The sequence below is a fragment of the Mesoplodon mirus genome (assembly GCF_964341445.2).
Source record: "Mesoplodon mirus genome assembly, chromosome: 13".
Classification (NCBI taxonomy): Eukaryota; Metazoa; Chordata; class Mammalia; order Artiodactyla; family Ziphiidae; genus Mesoplodon; species Mesoplodon mirus.
The window spans coordinates 21,136,338-21,155,449 of NC_138989.1; the positions used below are offsets into that span (position 1 = coordinate 21,136,338).

The following is a 19,112-nucleotide window of genomic DNA, read 5'->3' on the forward strand; positions in this document are numbered from 1 at the left end:
GTCATAATTCAATCAACATTTTTTGACCACCTACTATGTGCCAGGCCCTGTGTTTGCACCAAGAATTCATGGTAAAGAAATCAGGCACAGTGCTTGCTCTCCTTGGGGAGAGAGAACTGAACAGACTTTTGTACAGCACAGTGATTAGTGCTGTTAGGGGAAGCAGAAGGAGCAGTGGGAACCCAAGAAAGCCACCTGACCCAGCTTGGGGGGTGGTAATCAAGGAAGGCTGCCTGAAGGAGGTGACATTTAAACTGCGATCTGAGGAACATATAAGAACTTTTCAGGCAAAAGGGGATGGTGGGGTGGGGAGGGGACAGAATGCTCTTAGCAGAGAAAAACCTTGAACAAAGCTCTGGACTAAGAATGAGTTTATATAAGGGCTCAGAGTTGTTACTCAGAGACGGGCTGAGTAAGTAGTGAGGGGGCGAGTGGCAGGGCCAGGCCTAGATGCCACAATATCTAAGGTCTCTTCTCCTTTTAAAATTGTATGGTGCTCTTCCTTAGACTAAAAATCCACTCCCAGTTGACTTTAGGAAAAAAACAAACAGGTTTCACTGGACCCCAGAGGCTTTCTGTGAGTAAGTAAGGTTGAGAAAAGATCCCACTCTCTCTGTGAGGATTTTCTTCCCATCAGGTGGAGAACTGGGCCTTGGACATCTAACTTTCCTCAGGGGACACTCAGCAGAACCCTTCCAGGCGAAAAGGTGCTGTGCAGTGGCCCAAGTTTGGAAACAAAATGGACAGGAGTAAAAATACATATTTTCTGGAGTTAGGACCCTCTTTGCACTAGTAATCAAGATTCCCAAAGTACTTAAAGCAGCTCCCTTTACACTGAAGAAGGCACGTTTGATGCATTAATGCATGTAGGTCTTACTATGTCTAAAGTGGCAAAAAATACTGCTTTGATTAAGGATTAAAGATTCTCATGTACTCAAATGTAAGCTCCTTGGAGGAGGCCAGAATGGTTCCATTGTTTGTTTCTGCACCTGCAGAGCCCAGGGAACAGCTTAGAAGGTGTCTGTTGAATGACTAGATGAATGACTGAATGAAATAATTTAAATAGTAAATAGGAGGGAGTCTGCTACAGTGCCTGGCACATAGTAGGTGCTCAACTTAATGACATATTCTTATTGTGAGCCCCGGATCAGTTGTCAGAAGCCTGAATTATTAGTCTAGCTTTACCTTTAACACAACTGGGATATACTGGCCCAATCTCTTTCCCCTCTAGACCTCAGTTTTCCTATCTGTAAAATAAGGGTCCTTCCACTTCAGGCATTTTATGAAATGGATGAGAACTTGGCTCTGGTTAAGAAAAAAAATGGCCTGTACACACAGTGAGATACTACTGCACACTCACAAGTTGGCTAAGATTAAAAATACTGACAACAACAAATGTTGATGAGGTTGAAGAGCAACTGGAACTCTTATACATTGCTGATGGGACTGTAAAATGGTATAACCACTTTAGGAAAAAGCTTATAAAGTTTCTTATAAAACTCAGCATACCCCTCCCTACCTTATAACTCAGAAATTCAACTCAATATTTACAAAGAGAAATGAAACAAGTTCACAAAAAGAGTTGTATAAGAATGTTCATAGGAGTTTTATTTAAAGCAAAACTAGATCTGGCCCAATGACCATCAACAGGAGAACAAACAAATGAATTGTGGTATGTTCACACCGTAGAGTCCTACACAAGAGTAAAAAGAACAAACTACTGATATATATAATGGTATGAGTCAGTCTCCAAAACTTCATGTTCAATGAAAGAAAACAGACAGAAAAGAGTACAAATTGTATGCGCTTATATAAAGTTCTAGAAAAAACAAAACTAATGGATGGTGGGAAATAATAAGAACAGTGCTTGCCTCTGGGGGTTAAGGTAAGGATTGACTGGGAAGGGGCTGTGGGAACTTTCTGGGCAGGGGTGAGAGGTTTGGGTCACACAGTTTTTTGCATTTGACAAAATTCAGTGTCAGCCCCACTTACGATTTATGCATTTCAATACATTCATATACTTTTTTACATAAAAACTGTAAACACATATTGATATTGCATTGCTGAAATGTTTGCTTGAAATGCATAAAAGATAAGATGAATTAATGGATGGATAGAGGGTTAGATAGATGGATAAACACGATAAAGTGAGTATATAAATGCTAATGGTGGGATCTAGGTGGAGGATATAAACTTTATAAAAAGTTCCAGACTTTTAATAAACTTTCATGGGAAGTTTGCTATAAACTTCTTTCAATTTTTCTGTCTTTGAAACTTTTTATAGTAAAATGTTAGTGAAAAAGGTGGACCCATCTAAGTTTAATACAAAATCCATCAGCTTCACCACTCCCATTTGATTTTTTTAGACCAATGATATGAAAAATAAATTAATCTTAGAAATTTAAAGCGTACATATAAACTCATCTCCTACTTGCATTTTTCTGTCTCTGAACACCTGGAAAAGGATAACTGATGACTGAGTAAATTATTCCTTATTCTTATATGATTACTAATCATTAAAGATGCCTTGGGACTAATAGTACCAACAATCAAGACAGGCTTGATACGGATTCAGCAAACACTTATTGAGCTGGACCATGTGCCAGGCATTGTGCCAAGTGGTTTCTTCTGCTTCATCTTCAAAACAACTCAACAGAAAGTAGACATCTTTTCAACCATTTTACAGACCTCAAACCAAACTCAGAAATGTTTAGAAATTTAACCATAGTCACAGAGCCACTGAAATGGTCTTTAGTGACTATTATTTCTCTCCTTCCAGAAAATGCACCCACTCTTCCTATCTTAAGATAAAAACCCTTATAATGTAACCACAGCCAGCCCTTTGGATGCAGCAATTACAGGCATATCTCTATTTATTGTGCTTCACTTTACTGAACTTCACAGATACTCCGTTTTTTTCAAATTGAAGGTTTGTGGCTGTTCCTGTGTTGTCAGATGATAATTAGCATTTCTTAGCAATAAAGTATTTTAAAATTAAGGTATATACATTATTTTTTAGACACAATGCTATTGCGTCCTTAACAGACTACAGTATAGTGTAAACGTAACTTTTATATGCACTGGGAAACCAAAAAAATATATGTGGCTTACTTTATTGTGATACTCGCTTTTATTATGGTGGTCTGGAACCGAACCTGCAATATCTCTTGAGGTCTGCCTGTAAGCTAAAGGATAGTGGCATGACAGGGACAGGCCAATCAGAGGCCTTCTCTGGGATTTTCTAAATTGAGAGTAGTAAATGGACATCTGGCTCTTTCTTATAAATCTCAGGCTCTAAGCTCATAGGTTTGAGGATAGTGGGGGTCATGAGTCCTTGATGTGAAGAATACTTTAGGCCAGGATCTCTATACACACCATCACATTCAAACCTCACAGGAACCCTATGAGATAACTTTCCTTTTCCCTTCTTGTGGATGAGGAGACTGAAGGTCAGAGAGGGTAAGTCGATTTCCCAAAGGAACACAGCTAATGAGGGGAAGATTCAAAACCAGGCTTAGTCGCCACAGGATAGGCCTAGAGGACTCCCCAGGGGGTCCAAGGGGTCAGCCTGGAGCTCACAAGGCCCCCTCCAATGCAGAACTGCACTGGTCAGAGCTGTCTACTGCCTTCAGCTCAGACCCCCAAATTCACAACACCAAGCAACTGCTTAACTCCCAGTAACCAGAGCAACCCAGCTAGAGACCTCTGAAGGATCTCCCTGGTTCTCAAGTCCTAGACAACACAGTCTGCCATTGCTTCTGCACAGATTCCCTTCCTGTATCAACAAGATGCACAGCTCAGGATCTGACTGTGGTTATGGGGAAGTGAAGGAATGAATTCTCAGTTCTGGGGGACTTTGTTCCCTATGGCAGCCTCTCGGATGCCAGTCAGTCACAGTGAACTGAAGGCAAAGGACGTAACAGGAATTGGCTTTGGCAGCTGGACTCTTAGATCTGAATCCAAGCTAGACTGTGCCAGTTTATCTCATTTGATTCTTAGAAGTAACAGCAGTCCCATTTTACAGATGAGAAAACTGAGGTCAGAAAAGACTTTTTTAAACTCATCTTTATGAGCTCTTTACTCCATGTAAGCTCCAGTGCTAGGCTTTCTATGTATTTGACTCACATTCTTGCCCCATGATAGGTACAGCCCATCATTCCCATTTTACAGATGACAGAACTGAGGTGTGGAGAGGGAAGTGACTCAGCCAGGAGATGGCAGAGCCGGGATTTGAAGCGACAACTCTAGAGCCTGTGTATCTGATGCCTTGCTCACCTTCCCAGGAGCGGTTCTGCTGGTTCAGATGTAGGAGTGGATTGTGGCTGTGGCCTTTCTGACCCACAGGCATGAAACTGAATCTGTTATCGATATTTTAAAATCCAAGGTTTGTTTTGTTTTGTTTAATGCTTAGAAGTTTTGTGCTGCCTTCAGATAAAAGAAAGAAAACGTGATGAGGTCTGTCTCCCCCACTGCTCACTCCTTCCCTAACACTCACCTGTTAAAAAGTCCCTCGATGGACCCATGAGCCTAAGCCTGGGCTTTGCTGGCACCTACAGCAGCTGAGATGCGGCCACCGCAGGCCACGTGCTGCTGACTGTATTACAGATGTCAGGGGGAGAGGAGGGGAAGCAGAGGGGAAAAGCGACTTTCGCCAGCTCTCCAAATGGTCCCGCCCACTAAGTCTTACTGCGTAGAAGGTGCCAGATCAGATTAGAGTCACCAGTTGCCACATTATCCTGTCTTGACTTCACTAACGCTCATTAAGCTCCGAAAATCCCTTTTACGATGTTTAGGACACCTCCAGAGGAGTTTGCTGTGTAAATATTATTCCACCATTAAATCCTGCTACAAGGCCGCCGTCAACAAATGGGATTCGAGAAGGTTCCGCCTAGGGGGCTCCGCGGGGTGCCTGTGAAGTGCGGCCAAGGCGCTCCGCCAACAAGCCAGCGCGAGCGATAAAGGCCCCCAGTTCTCCCACGGAAGCCTCCTGCCACTTGGGCCTGCTTAACGGAGCGGCCGCTGGGGCACGATTTGGGTTGAGAATCAAACACACCGTCGGGGGCCCCTGGGAGCCAGGGCCTGCCTTGGACAGCTGGCGTGCAGGCTGGACCCACTCCGGAGTAGGGGCCTCGCGGGCTGCAGCGCATTTGGCGGAGGCTGGGGTCTGGCGCCCGTCTCTACCCCCTCGGCAGCAGATGTGGGCATCGGTCTTGGGGAGGTGACTTTTCCCAGCCGGAGGCCTCTTTGCCTTGGCTGTCCTTTCGTCTGCACGCCTTTATTAATTTATGTATTTGGAGGAGGGAAATTGCTCCATTAGGAGCCATGGATTATTGCGGATGGATAACCTATCTGACTCAGCAGATGCTGCTGCGGCTGGCACGGCTGGCACTGCTTTTTTGTTTTTCTATTTCTTTCTTTCTTTCTTTTTTAATTTAATCAATTTCTCTTTTCAGCTGGTTTGCAGGTTGCACTCCTGGGAGATGGTGACAGAAGATGGTGGACTTATATATGGAAATTGCACAATGTGGCGCCCGGCCTGGCTTGGGGTGGACACTCATTGTGCCACGAACGACCTTCGAACCCCCTACTCTGTGCCAAGTGCTGCTCTAGGCTCTGGGGACCCAGCAGAGAGCGAGACAGGTATGGTTCCTGCCGCGTGAGGTCACCGTCTAGAGCTCTGGCTGTGCGGAATCCAGCAGTGTCAGTAAGTCCGGGGACGCAGTGGGTGCACAGTAACCTGGGGGCGATGTAATGCATGCACAGCCCCTGGCACTGTGTCGGGCACATAATAATTGCTCAGCTAAGGCTGTCTCTCTCATTCTCTCTTCGGAGGTTGGAGTCCCAGGTGAGTCATTTTTTGCAGCTGTGTGACATTGAGATCATCCCTTTCCCTCTCTGAGGCTCAGTTTCGCCATCTGTGAAGTAGGGATTATAAATCGTGCCATATGGAGCTGTTGAAAGGGTTTGTTTATCCTCATGGGCTTGTGTGACATACAGTTATTGAGCACCTACTGTGTACTTGGTGCTGAGGGTTTAAGCAGTGATTGAGATCTGGTGCCTCCCTTGTGTTTCATAGTCTGCTGAGGAGTTAACAGGTAAATTCAACGACACCTGCTCGGTGCTGTGATGGGGTAACTCAGGGACACTGTGGAAGCCTCGATGAAGGGCCCTTAATGTAGCCTGCGGGGATCAGCAAACTATGGCCCAACAGGTCAAATCCGGCCCATTGCCTCCTTTTGTACAGTTCCCAAGCTAAGAATGGTTTTTACATTTTTAAATGATTGTTTTAAAAGTCAAAGTAATATTTCATGCCACGTGAAAACTATAGGAAATTCAAATGCCAGTGTCCATAGATAAAGCTGTATTAAAAGCCTGCTGTACCCACTTATCTGTGGATTGCCTGCGGCCACTTTTGACCTATGATGGCAGAGTTGAGCTGTGGCAACAGAGACCATGGGTCCCACAAGGCCTAAAATATTTACTGTTTGGCTCGTTACAGAATGAGTTTGCCAACCGTTGTCCTAGGGGAAGTCGAGGTGTGAGCAGAGAGCTGAAGGATGGGTAGAACTGGTCAGTTTGGGGTGGTTGGAAGGGGCAAGGAGAGGTCTGCTTTGTGGCTTGGAGAGAAAGCCTAGCATCTTCGAGGCTGATGGAAGTGCCATGAGGTAAGCTGCAAAGCACCATCGCCACGTGAGTGTTGGGAAGAGTGGAAGACAGGTCCATTGACAGCCTCCAGGAGGAAGTACAGTGGAGTAATATTGATACGAGGTCTCATTTATGATGTAATTACTAGACCCACTGCTGTAGTTCCCCTCACAGTCTCACATTCAGTCCTCCAAATGGACCCGAGTGTTGAGATCATTAACCCACTTCACAAGTGAAGAATCAGGAGCTCAGAGAAGCGCAGACGCCTGGTCAAGGTCACACTGCAAAACACAGATCAAGAACCCCAGGCTGCATTACTCAGAAATCCATGTTCCAAACCCACACCAGTAAACCCAGACATTTCACTGCCCGTATCCTGCAATGTTATACAGCTATGCGTTGGTAAAAAGAAAGGAAAAAAAAATTGAAATGAAACTGGGCTAGAATCCAAAGGATCTTTGCAGCCATTCCTCACCCCGCCCCCTACCACATCCTGAGTGTTGTTTTTTCCAGTTCTCCCCCATCCTGGGGCTCCTCTGAAATCCAGCCACATTGCTGGCAAGGAGAAAGGGGGGTGGGAAGCTAGGCTTCCCAGAAAAGCTAGCAGAGGAGCACTCTCCGAAATGGGTGGAGAGATGCATGTTGAAGGCGCAGCGTGTTGGCAGCCCTGGCTCCCGGCAGCTGTTGGCTGCGCACAGAATAAATACAAACGGATGGATGGGTTCGGGCTGGGAAGCCACCTCGCCTTGTGGGCTTCAGGCAAAACCGAGAGGTGCTGGATGACAGGCCTGCCAGCTGACAGGAAGTGACTTGGGTGTGGGGTTTGTGCTTTTGGCTGCTTGGCGCAGGTCTGAGCACCACCGGGGCAGCGGTGAGAGAGATGGGCGGTTCTGGAGGCAGGCACTTCCTGTCTGTGCGTCCTTGGGCGAGATGGTTCATCCACATGAACTCAGTGTCATCATCCATAAGTGGAGATAACGGTACCTACCTTTGGGGACAGTTGTGCAGTGGACACCATGGAGTACCGCCCAGATCCCCTTTCAAGGATCCCCAGATCCCCAGTGGCTGGGGTACCGTTGTCAACAAACAGCTGCAGCTGTCAGCCAGGGACAACCCAGCTCCAGAGACCCACCTCCCCAAGGTCACATCCAAGGACTGATCACTGCAGGGTGTATAGGCCTGCACGGCTCCAAAGGGCCAGCCTAGCTCCAGGGCTGCCTGTGGAGTTGGCCCAGGCTATTGTCCTCCCTGCATCAAGGTTCAGCTTCTCCCTCCATCCACTTTCCCTCTTCCTTGCCCAACACAAGTGCTACCCAAAGAGTCTTGCTAATAAATGACACGCATGCTAAATTCTGTCCTACATGGCATCCTGGGCACCCGACCTGGGGCTGTTTGCTTGGAAAGTGCCCATGGTGAGTAGGGGTTCAGTACATGTAGAGAAACAAAGGGAAGATGAGAACTACAGTGAGAACCTACTTCAAGGTGTCCAAATTCCTCTTGATTTCAAAGACAAAGAGTGTGTGCCCTCTTCTGCAGTGCTGGTGTCCACAGAGACATTTGTGCTACTTGATTGCCATCACACACTGAAGCCCAGCTAGGCACTGGGCATGCCCAAACAACCAAAGGGATCATCGTTCCCAAGTGACAGATGTGAAGACTGAGATCGAGAGAGAGAGAGTGATGTACCTACAACTCGACAGAGTGTCCCCTGTGATCATTTATTCATCCATTTAGAAAATACTGAATGCTGGACTCTGGGGTCCCTCACAAAATTCAGAGCCAAGGAGGGAGACACACGATGAGCCAGCCGAGCCATGACAATGACAAATGTCTAAGACCAGTGATGACTGACAAGTGCAGTGTGTGATTTGAGGGTTGGAGTGGGGGACCCAAAGGCAGCCAGGGTGAGTCACAGAGCAGAACTGGAATTCAAGTCTTCCAACTCTGCACCAGCAGCTACCTGACAAATCTCTGTTCAAGGGGGTTATATTGGAGAGGCTGGACTCTCAGTTGTTCCCTGGTTTCTCCCCAACTCTGCTTCAGAGCTAGCCTAAGGACTTCCCTGGCCGTCCGGTCCAGTGGTTAAGACTCCGCGCTTCCACTGCAGGGGGCACGGGTTTGATCCCTGGTCGGGGAACTAAGATTCCGCATGCCGAGGCCAAAAAAAAAAGCTAGCCCCAAATGCCCCACCCTCTCTGCAACCAAGAAGCCCACATCCCTTCCCGCAGTTTCTCCTCCGTCAATCCAGGGCTGAGCAAACGCAGTTGCTTTCAAAGCAAGATGACCAAGTTTGGAAGAGACTCTGAGCCCTCTCTTTCCTCTGCATGTCTCCTGGTAAGTGGTCAGCCTCTCCTTCCAGGAATCAGAGCCAAAGTCATCCTAATTGTTCTCCTGTCTCGTAGGCTGAAGCATCTGTTCCCCACATAAGCTCTGTCCTGCACTCAGGCACCCCACCCGGGTCTTTTTTCCTGGCAGCACCAGGGAGCTTTTCCAGCCTAGGGAGGAGTCTCTGAGGGTCACAGCTCAGTGGCAACTATTGGATTCCTGGAAAAAGCCAGGTTCAGAGAGGGGGGGAGCCAGAGAGAGGACAGGCAGAGCCGCAGGTGGACAGTGGTGGGTGCAGGAAACTGGCCCCAACTTCGAAGCTGCAGCTGGGAGAGCACTCCCAAAGGCAGCTCAGGTAACAGGGCTTGCAATGCCTACCAACACAACTCCCAGAAGGTCTGGCCCCTGCCTACCCAAGAAGCATCCTGGCCAGCCCCAGGGTTTTAGTGCCCCTCCCTTAGACCTTTCTCCATGTCAGAGAGCTTTTCACAGTGAAATGTAATTATGGGTTGACCTGTCTCCTTCTCTCTCCAATCTTTGAGCCATTTGAAAGCAGGGACCACCAGGTTTGACTCATCCAAAGGTCACCAGAAGTTAGCTCAGAGCCTGGCATGTAGTAGGTGCTTTGTCACTGCCTGAGTCCATGAGGGTTTCCCCTCTCTCTCCATCTCTTGACTTCATTCTTCAAACAGGCCTCAAATGGTGGATGGGTTGGCCATCAGCCTCTCTGGACTCATATGCCCCTTGCCTGGAAGCTCATCAGGAGAACAAAAACTAGGGAAGATTCTCATTGGTCCAGATTGGGTCGTGGGTTTCTCCCTGAAGCATCACATGACCTGGGGAAAAGCTAGTTCTGATTGGCCAGGTCTGGGTCAGGTGTGGCTCCTGTGGCTGGGAGTGGGGCCAGCCACATCAGGACCACAGGGCATAGGTTTCCCACAGGAGAGAGGGGTTCTGTGGCTAGTGCAGATGAGGGTATGAGACCAAGAGAGACAGTGGATCTCCACCAAGCACCGTAGTTCAATCTTGGGGAAAAAACTTTTGTTTAACCAAACTATCTGATTATTTTGTGAAGTAACTGGTAGTTTTCCCCAGAAGGAGAGATTCTGAAAGTCCTCATACTCAGAGCCTATATTGGGTTATGAATGCACCCAGTGGACAGCCAACAAATATTTAAACCTGAGGCTGAGAGGTGGGCGGGGCAGAGTGTGAAAGGCCATGAGTGATACAACAAGAGGCCCGGTCCTGTCGCTCAGCACAGTCTGGACCTCAGGATGGCCATCTGTGTTTGTAAATAAAGTTTTATTGTAAAACAGCCACGCACATATTGCTTACAGCTGACTTCACACTCCACCTGCAGAGCTGAGTAGCTGTAAGGGAGACCATCTGGCCCACGAAGCCAAAAATATTTAATAGCTGGCCCTTTACAGAAAGTGTGCTTGTCCTTGCGAGAGAGAGAGAGAAGTGGAGGCACAAGAGTGTCGTAATCCACTCTGTATTTTAAGAAGATGAATTCTGCACTCTAGACAGGGTAAGGAGATATTTTGAAGATTGAGTCTGGACCTTGCAGGTCGTATGGATGTGGTTTGATCAGTTGATAGTGGGCTCTATCACAAATGGGGTTCTCCAGGAGCTGACCCGGAGACAAGGAATCTGTGCAAGGAGTTTATTTCGGAGGTGATCTCAGGAAGCACCCTTAGGGAAGAGAGGAAGTGAGGTGAGGAAGGGAGGTAGCCTTTAAAGGGGGCAGTGTGTACAGGTTGCCATTCTGGGCGAATGGAGCTCATGCCCACCGTGGACTCTGGGAGCAGTGTGGATCGCACACCTGTGAGGCAAGAGGGAGCCAGGGTATTTATAGACTTAGGTGCTGAGACTAAGACCGACTGAGCCAAAGTTTCCTGAGTTCCAGCCTTTGCCCTGCCTGTTACCAGCTGTGGAGCCTTAAGCAAGTCCCTTTTGCTCTCTGGGCCTCAGTTTCCCCATCTGTAAAATAGGAAGGTTCTAGGAGTCCTTCCAGCTTGGAGAATCGATGACTTTCTTGCCTTATCCCAGACTGTCCCAGGCCTGACTATTGGGTGATTCTGATGACATTGGCTTGTCTCCTGGTCCCTCCAGGACCCAGCTGGAAGTTTCTTTTCCCTCTCAGTGTTCACAATGTGTTTCTGACACACCTTCTAATCTCACACTTTTGTTTTCCTTCATGCACTGGAATTAACCCAATGTCTCCATGTCTGGTTATCCATCTGCAGTAACCTGTTGTTGCTTAAATGCAGAGTCCTGAAACCTTCCTTAAGACCCACTGAGTGCGAATCTCAGTGCCAGAGGGCCCTGACATCTGCGTTTCAGCAAATGCCCCTGGGGATGCTAAGGCTGCTAACGGTTGTGATTCTGTGCAAAGGTTCCAGGCTGAGGCTGGCATCTCTGACTTGCCATGTGGTTTGGGGGAATCAGCTACTCTCTCTGATCCCTATTTCTATCACAAACACGGAGCTAACCGTATGCCCCACCTTGTGGCAGGGTGAGGCTTAAAGGAAACACTGCGTATAGAGCCGTCAGCAAATTCAGGCTACCCTGGCCCTCTTTATGTCAGGTCTGAGTCCTGCCTACCAGCTCAGGAGTGTGTGAGATGTCACAGCTGTTTATTTTCTATAAATCAACTTAATTTCTATTTCCAGCCCCCATCCCATTGGGCTGGAGGAAAACATAACCTTGGACAGATATTCTGAAAGCCCAGTCCCCACCATACCCCGGGTGTTGCCACAGCCAGGGTCTTGGATATGAAACACCAGGAAACCGTGGATCCTGTTCAGTTTTCTGCATTGGCTTTACCCACCCCCAAATGATGACACCGGAGCTGGTGACCAGCTGGAATGAGATGGGAAGACAGAAACGAGGCATTGCCCACTGAAACAGAAACGCACACATACACCCAGCAATTTAGATTCAAAATATTGTCCAGACACATTGCCTCCACCCCACCTCACATTGCCTATTTGATTAGACCTTTCCTGAAACACCAGCGAGGAGGGTTTTATTAGGTGGATATGGTTAAAGGATAATTTTAAAATAAAACTAGAATCACGACTCTCGTGCAGTTACAAAATGAACATGCATCAAAGAGTGTAGTTAACTCAATAATGAGGGAACCAGAAAGATGGCACAACTGGTTCAAAGGAGATTTCAAACAACACACACATATACAGTCAATCAGAAAGGCTGGGGTTAATTTACAAGGAGATGCAAAATTGGTCGATAACTTTAGGGCAATAATCAATTGCATTCTGCTGGACAAAATTCATTTGCATTTCTATGGCATGAGTCATTTGTATTACTATCAGTTTTTTTTAACTTAGAGTTATAAAATAGCTCAAAGACAGTGAAAGGCACAATAACCCCTAGGGCTGTGCAAGGCAGAACACCCAGCCATCTTTTATTTCATTTTTTGCCTATATCAACGCCATTCGCGATTTCTCCTGACCTTATGATACTGCCACCACCATCCCAGAAAAGAGGAGAGAAGCTGTTTTGTGTCTCCCGTTTCTTAATCTGCAAAATGGGCTTGGTAAGAGCCCTTGACAGCCCAGGGACAAGAGCCCAGCTGTGACACATACAGTGAGAGAGGGGAATCGTGTCAGGAAAAGGTTCTCAATCTCAGTCACGCGTGTGTCCGTCCTTCTTGATTTTGACCACATCCTTGTTCCACCTTAAAAGAGTTACTATTTCCTTTACAACAATTCTGATTGGATAATACCCACGAAATCAGAGGATGAGGTGCTGGTTCTATTTATTTTACCTTAATACATACGAAAGTAGACATACAGCCATTGAGATAAGAAAAGTAAGTTCATCCTTGTACCTACTAACCCAGGGCTCGAGGGGAAACCCTGGATGAGGAAGGTATCGGGCAAGAAAGGAAGTAGAAGCCGGCACACAGACTGTCATAGACACACATCACCACCACCTCCACCAAGCTCTACAAATCAAGTTACAATTGGCAAACCCCATCCTGAAAGAAGAGGGAGGGCAAATGAAACCCTATCGAAGGCAGGACTTAGAAGCAGAGACCAAAGGCTGCCCCGGGGAGGGGTTGTCATTCCCTGGACTGTGGGTGGCAGATCCCTGTGCCTCCGTGCACCCCTCCCCCAAGCCCCACACACCCCCCACCTGCCCCTCAAATTCCCCACCGGCTCCTGCTCTGCACCTTTAGATGCCCAGATAGTGGCCCCCTCCTGTGATTCATCCGGCTGGAATGTGGGAGTTCTCACATTGCTTGAGCTAAAGCCTTTTAATTCCCCTTCGGTGATGAATGGGCGAGGCTCTCAAATGAAATGTCGAGGCTCTGTGTCCAGGCCCACCGTACTCCCCCTGCTCAGCGTAATTATTTCTGTACAGAACGTGTCAAGTGCCCCCGCTTCCCGGGAACTTGTTTTGCATGCAAACATTTGGTGATTAAGTGAGGCTTACTTAATTAAGCACTTTGTAATGACTCTTAAACCAAAGAAGGGTGGATTAGGAGTCCGATTCGTGCTGGTGATGTAAAAAGCGCCTTCGCGTCAGGAGAGGCAGACAGGGATCCAGCCTGGGGAACAGAGTAGGGACTGCAGCAACTGGGACAGCATCATTCATTCACTCACTCATTCACGTACTCATGGAGCACATCCAGGAGCCAGGGTGTATGGTGAATAATATCAATAATAATCATGCCAGGCGTGGGTCTAGGAAGTCTGGTGAATAGCATTACAGTGCATAGGAACAGATAACACTTGTTGAGAGCTGGCTTTCCTAGACACTGTGCTGCTGCTACACATAATAATAATATTAATAACAATATTAATTGCTTATTTACCTAGTTGTGGTCAGACTCCCCCATAGTGATGTACAGTGAATTCTCTGATGTCTCCTGGTTGCCCTCTGCCTGATGTTGATGTGGTCCTTCAAGCCCTGGAACTCTACTGGTTTTCTGACCGTTACCTTGGCCTTCAGAAACAGCCTCCTCTTTGTCACTGTCTTCCCTACTCAAAGTTTCTCACCCACCAGTGACTCACTTTTCCCATCTGTATAATGGGCAGTTTGATGTGGATCATCTCTAAGTCTCTGTCTGATGCTTGAGGGTCTTTGGAGCAAGGAACGTCTCCTCTGCTTTGGGGACCACGAGAATAACAGTGGCAATTACAGGACCTTGGCTATCAGTTGCAATGTCAGAGAAGGCTTCAGAGCCCAGCCTTGCACAGCTCTGAACCAGAGCGAGGTTGAGTCTCATCTTTGATCTTCAGAAGCTGTGTGACCCTTATCAAGTGGTTTGCCCTTTCTGAGGCACAGACCCCCTCACCTCTCAAACGACTGCTGTGAGCCATCTGTACAGGCTCATGGGCTATAAGACCCCTTTAAAACTGTCTGCCTGGTGGCAGAAGCCATTGTTTCCCAAACTTGACCCCACAAATATACCCCAAAGTGTCCACTTCCCTACTTGTCTTTGTTTTCTCATTTATATCATAACCTGGAAAAAATGCTTTATAACCTGAATGATTGTCTTATAACCAAGGGCTTCTATGGGACTCTGGAGCCTGGATTGCTATGTGCTTTCACAACTGTGAGCTTGCTGCGTAAAGACCAAACAGCCTCACAGTGTGGTTCCAATGAAGATTTTGCAGGTGTTTTAAGGGTAGGATGCAGAGTTGCCTCATCAAGTGCCAGACACAAGCACAGGGGTCTTCAGGAACAAGGAGTCTCAGCCCCACAATGTAGCATGAGACTCACATGTGAGTGGACGTGTCACTAGACCCTAGTTCTGCACGACTGATGTGCAGTCATTCACTGACACTGCGGGTTGTAGGAAATACGCGGGGAAGACCTCTCTCTGTTCCTGATGCCAGCAGGAATTATACTAGGTGCTCGTTAAATGATTTCAAAAATCTGTTTCATGCAAAGCTGACTACCATCTTGTCTACTCAAGTGATGCAACATTAATATCAGTAGATTGAGTTAAATGTGAGGTCTGATTATCCTGAGCTAACAAGTAAAGTTTGCCATTTTAGACAGCACCTCAATCCTGAAAGTCATTCTCTGCTTTGGAAGTATACAAGTTAGCCAACAGACCTTGAATGTGGCAACCACTGTTACTCTCTTACCCAAAGTCCATTCTCCCTTTCTTCCCTAGTGACAGGCCCCTACTTTTATCTGAGGTGCTGATATGCCCAGCTAAAAGGTTTTATTCCTTGCTTCCCTTAGATATAAAGTTGCCAAGGCATCATAAGCTGAGGTCATTAGGTGGTATTTCTGACCAGCTTCTTTAAAAAGGGTAGTTGTACCTGGGAGGCATGCTTCCTTCTGTTTTCTTCTCACAGATGCCATAGCTGGAACCATAGCAGCCACATTGTGACTATGAAGCACCTTGAACTAGGTGACCATGTGCTAAGGATGTTAGTATAGAAAAGACTAGGCATTCCCTCATTTCTTTGACACAAGTGAAAAATAAAACCTCAACTCATTTAAAGCATTGTCATTCTGGGTGCATTTTATTAGTAGTCTTCATTTCCATTCCCAACTGATAGAGTTTATATATAGAAGCAGATCTAGAATGCCATCTTTCTATATTAGACCTGGCATAAGTGGTTTAGATTCAAGAAAGCAGTATCTTCTGCCATATTAAAATAATGTTGATAATTTAAATTCTGTGGCTTCATTGTTATGTTTATAATTATAAGGTGAAGGGGCTTCCTACAAAAATAAGATATAAGAAGTTTATATGTTGACTTAACATTTGTATCAATTTTAAGTCAATTTTAAAATAAAGTGACTTAAATAAATATGAGGGACCTCTTCATTTTCACTTCTTAAGAGAGGCCCATACATTATTTGAGCTCAAGAAGTGCTGGGCCTGGGACTTCCCTGCAGCTGTGGCCACAACTCCTTTTGTACACCCTGACTCGCTGGAGAAAGTGAAGCAGAAGAATCAGGAATTCTCATTAGCAGGTGAGAAGAACTCAAGCTGGTTTTGCTTGAAGTGAGGGTGGGAAATAAAAGAAATGCTTTCTTGAGTTTTGAAAAACTTTCCCACCCAAGACAAGGCCCAGCGGCATTTGTCTTCTCAGGGTTTCCTGGCCCGGAGCGAAGCCGGAAGGCAGAAACTCTGAAGCACCTTGTGAGAGGCTGTTTTTATAGCATCCCCCGCAAGAGCTGGCCCGGGAAAGGTAGGGGCTCCAAGGGAAACCCCGCCTGATGAGATTTCCAGCTCCAAGCAGGTGGAGCTGCTGTGACTGAGAACAAATTCATCACACATCAGGCCAGGACTTACTGCTGGCCAAATCATGTCCCTTGGTGGCCCCCATCTCTTCATCTGTGAAACAGGACCATGAGACCAACAGAGCTCAAAGGGGCATCCATAGACGGAAAAAACGCAATAACCCATGTTCACACAGGAGATAGCTACGAAGGGTGAGGGCTCGTGTTAGAGTTAACTTAGCTTGTTTAAGGTATTTCTTTTCCTTCCAAAGGGATACTTATTTTACCTTTTGGTTGCAAATGACATTTCCAGGTCCACAGCCACATTCAGATGAATCCAGGTGAAGCCTTGGACTGGGTGTAGATAAATGTAGGGGCCGAGGCTGCACCCTGAAACAAGTTCAGAGGTGAAGGAGACTTGGGTGAGAAGAATCATGAGAAAAAGGACCCAGAACAAATCTTTCCCACTAATCGTCAAGTTTAGGGCAGAGGGTGTTTGTTTTGAGGAATTATGAGTGGGCAGAGCTATGTGCTGACTTTAACAAGGTAAAGTTGAACAGGACTAAGCCTGAAGTTGTCCTTCGGGTCCAAGAAGTCAATGATGTAAGTTGTAGTGGCAGCATTTTTTACTATTATTACAGCTAACATTGGGTATTTGCTATGTGCCAGGCATATTGCCAAGCATCTGTATGTGTTACTTTACTCCAAAGAGGCAGTGGATTCCCCCAGCAAGGGGATGAGTCCAGCCAGGTAAAGCACCAGGGTGCCTGGGGAATATTGGATGAAGATTGAGTCCCTGTAACAGACCCATCTGGAGTCATTTATTTATCATCCATCTCTCTTACTGGACTGTGAGCCCCATGAGGGCAGGGACTGTCTCTGGCTGGTCTACCCTGAATCCACTGCTTAGCAGGGCATCTGGCACATGTAGCGTCTGAGTGCATTCTGTTACATGCACGAATGCAGGAATGAATGAAAGCCAGCCTCTTGGCAGACATTCAGGCCCTTAGTGGCATGTTAACCTCTCTGGTATCCCCAGACCAACCTCGGTTCTGATGTGATTCAACACGTAACAGCCGTGTCATCCAAGATGACACATGGGCTAAGAGTGTGGGTCTAGAGTCATAGTTCTACTGGCTTTGAATCTCTGCTCAACCAGTCTACCAGCTGGAAGACCTTAGGCATGGGAACCAAGCCTCAGCTTCCTCCTCTGCAAATAATATAGAACTTAAGGGAAGAGAGAAGTTGTGAAAGTTAAATAAGATATGTATGCAAAGCCCTGGGCACAGTTCTTGGCCTGGAGTGTGATATTGTGAGCTATTGCTATTGTTATTTGTGGAGTTGAACTTTTGGACCTAGAGCTAGGATTTTCATAGTTCTCTGTTAAATTTCGCTTTGCAAGATCTGGTACAATCTCCAATCACTGGAGATCCTTTGGGGACCTGAATCTTTTGCCCATCAGGAGCCCACTCTCCCACATTTGATCATGAGTACTTGGTGTCTCCTCCCAAACCACGAAGAAAACAGGAGTCCGTGGTCAAGGCAGAGCCACATGGGTCCTTCTGATGGAGCGGCTGTATTTCCACAAAGGCAAAAACAGGGGTGCTAAACAAATTTGATGAAATGGAGTTGGCCTCACTGACCAGGCAAAGAAGGAGCACAGATTTGATCCTGAAGTCCCCAGAGAGGCTCCAATCATGGCCAGCCTTGACCACATTCATCTGGGATCTGGGCACTGGGCTAAGGATTTCACATACCTTATCTCATTTAATCTTCACAAGGACCTGAAAGATGACTTCTATGATTGTCCCCATTTTACGGGTAAGAAACTTAGGCTCTTAGGCTCGCGGAGTGCAGAGTCACACAGGAAGTGGCCAAATGGGATCTGAACACAGTTCTGTTAAGTTGAAGCTTTTAACCCAAGACTTAAGTCATGCCTGACTCAAAGGCTTTTATTAGAGGTTGGCTGCTGTCCGCTTGGCTATGGGAGTCAAGGACTCTGGGGTTTGCAGAGTGACACCACAAGGCGTCTCGAATCCCACCCCAAACTCGCCCACCGTCACTCCTGTGGGCTCTCCCTACAGGGAGGGCTGCCTGGGGAAACACCGAGTTCCCAACTGTGTGACTCCCTGGCTTCAATCACACTTAGGTGGATGAAATGACACTCCCCTCCAGGGACCAGCGCAGCAATTTGTTTTGGCCGTGTTCAAAGCCAGGCTCAGTGGTGAGGGCCTGATTTCCCACACCCTGGAGTGACTCAGAGCATCAGAGATGAAATGAAAGGTTTCGAAAGAGAGAAGATGGAGCCCTGCCTACATTCAGATGTGTGGTGCAAGAAATTTATTGTCATGCATTCTAAACGTGAGAAATGGGAGCCAGCCTCGGAGCCTGACAGTAGGGAAGTGTTTCCACGTCAGCCACTCTTCTGCATCTATTTTAAAATAGGTGCATTCATTTATTCTATGTTCTGTTGATTCATTTACTCATCAAGTATTTATTGACCCCCTACTATGTACAGAATGCTGGGAAAGATCCTGATGATGCAGCAGGGGATAGGATGGTGGCATCCCTGGCCTGGGGGAGCATCAGTTCATCAGAGCAGACCAGCAATTCATGGGTAATTCCAACACGCTCAGGGCTAGGGAACATACAGGTGGCCATCCCATCATGGGGCCTCCTAGCACGATTACAGGGTAAATTTAATGACCTGGGAAAATCCTTATGCTAAAACATTAAGTGAAAAAGCAGGTTACAAAATTTCTCATGGAGCATAATTCCAGCTTTATTATAAAAATATATGTGTACGTGACTAGGGAAAAAGACTCATAAGGAGATGCATAAAAACGTCAACAGTGGTTATTGCAGAGTTGCGGGAATTTAATATTCTTCCTTTTACCTTAACACAAGGCTCCGGTGCTCAA

At 46.8% G+C, this 19,112-nt stretch overlaps 1 long non-coding RNA gene across 6 annotated transcripts in view; it reads left to right on the forward strand.

Moving 5' to 3' along the window:
* LOC309814430 overlaps window positions 1-19,112 on the forward strand; it is a 372,229-nt gene that overhangs the window by 285,217 nt on the left and 67,900 nt on the right. For all 6 annotated transcript variants that reach the window (XR_014295675.1, XR_014295676.1, XR_014295677.1 and 3 more), the window contains one exon: window positions 5,454-5,640. This is a non-coding gene — a long non-coding RNA (uncharacterized lncRNA). The remainder of the gene's footprint in view (window positions 1-5,453; window positions 5,641-19,112) is intronic.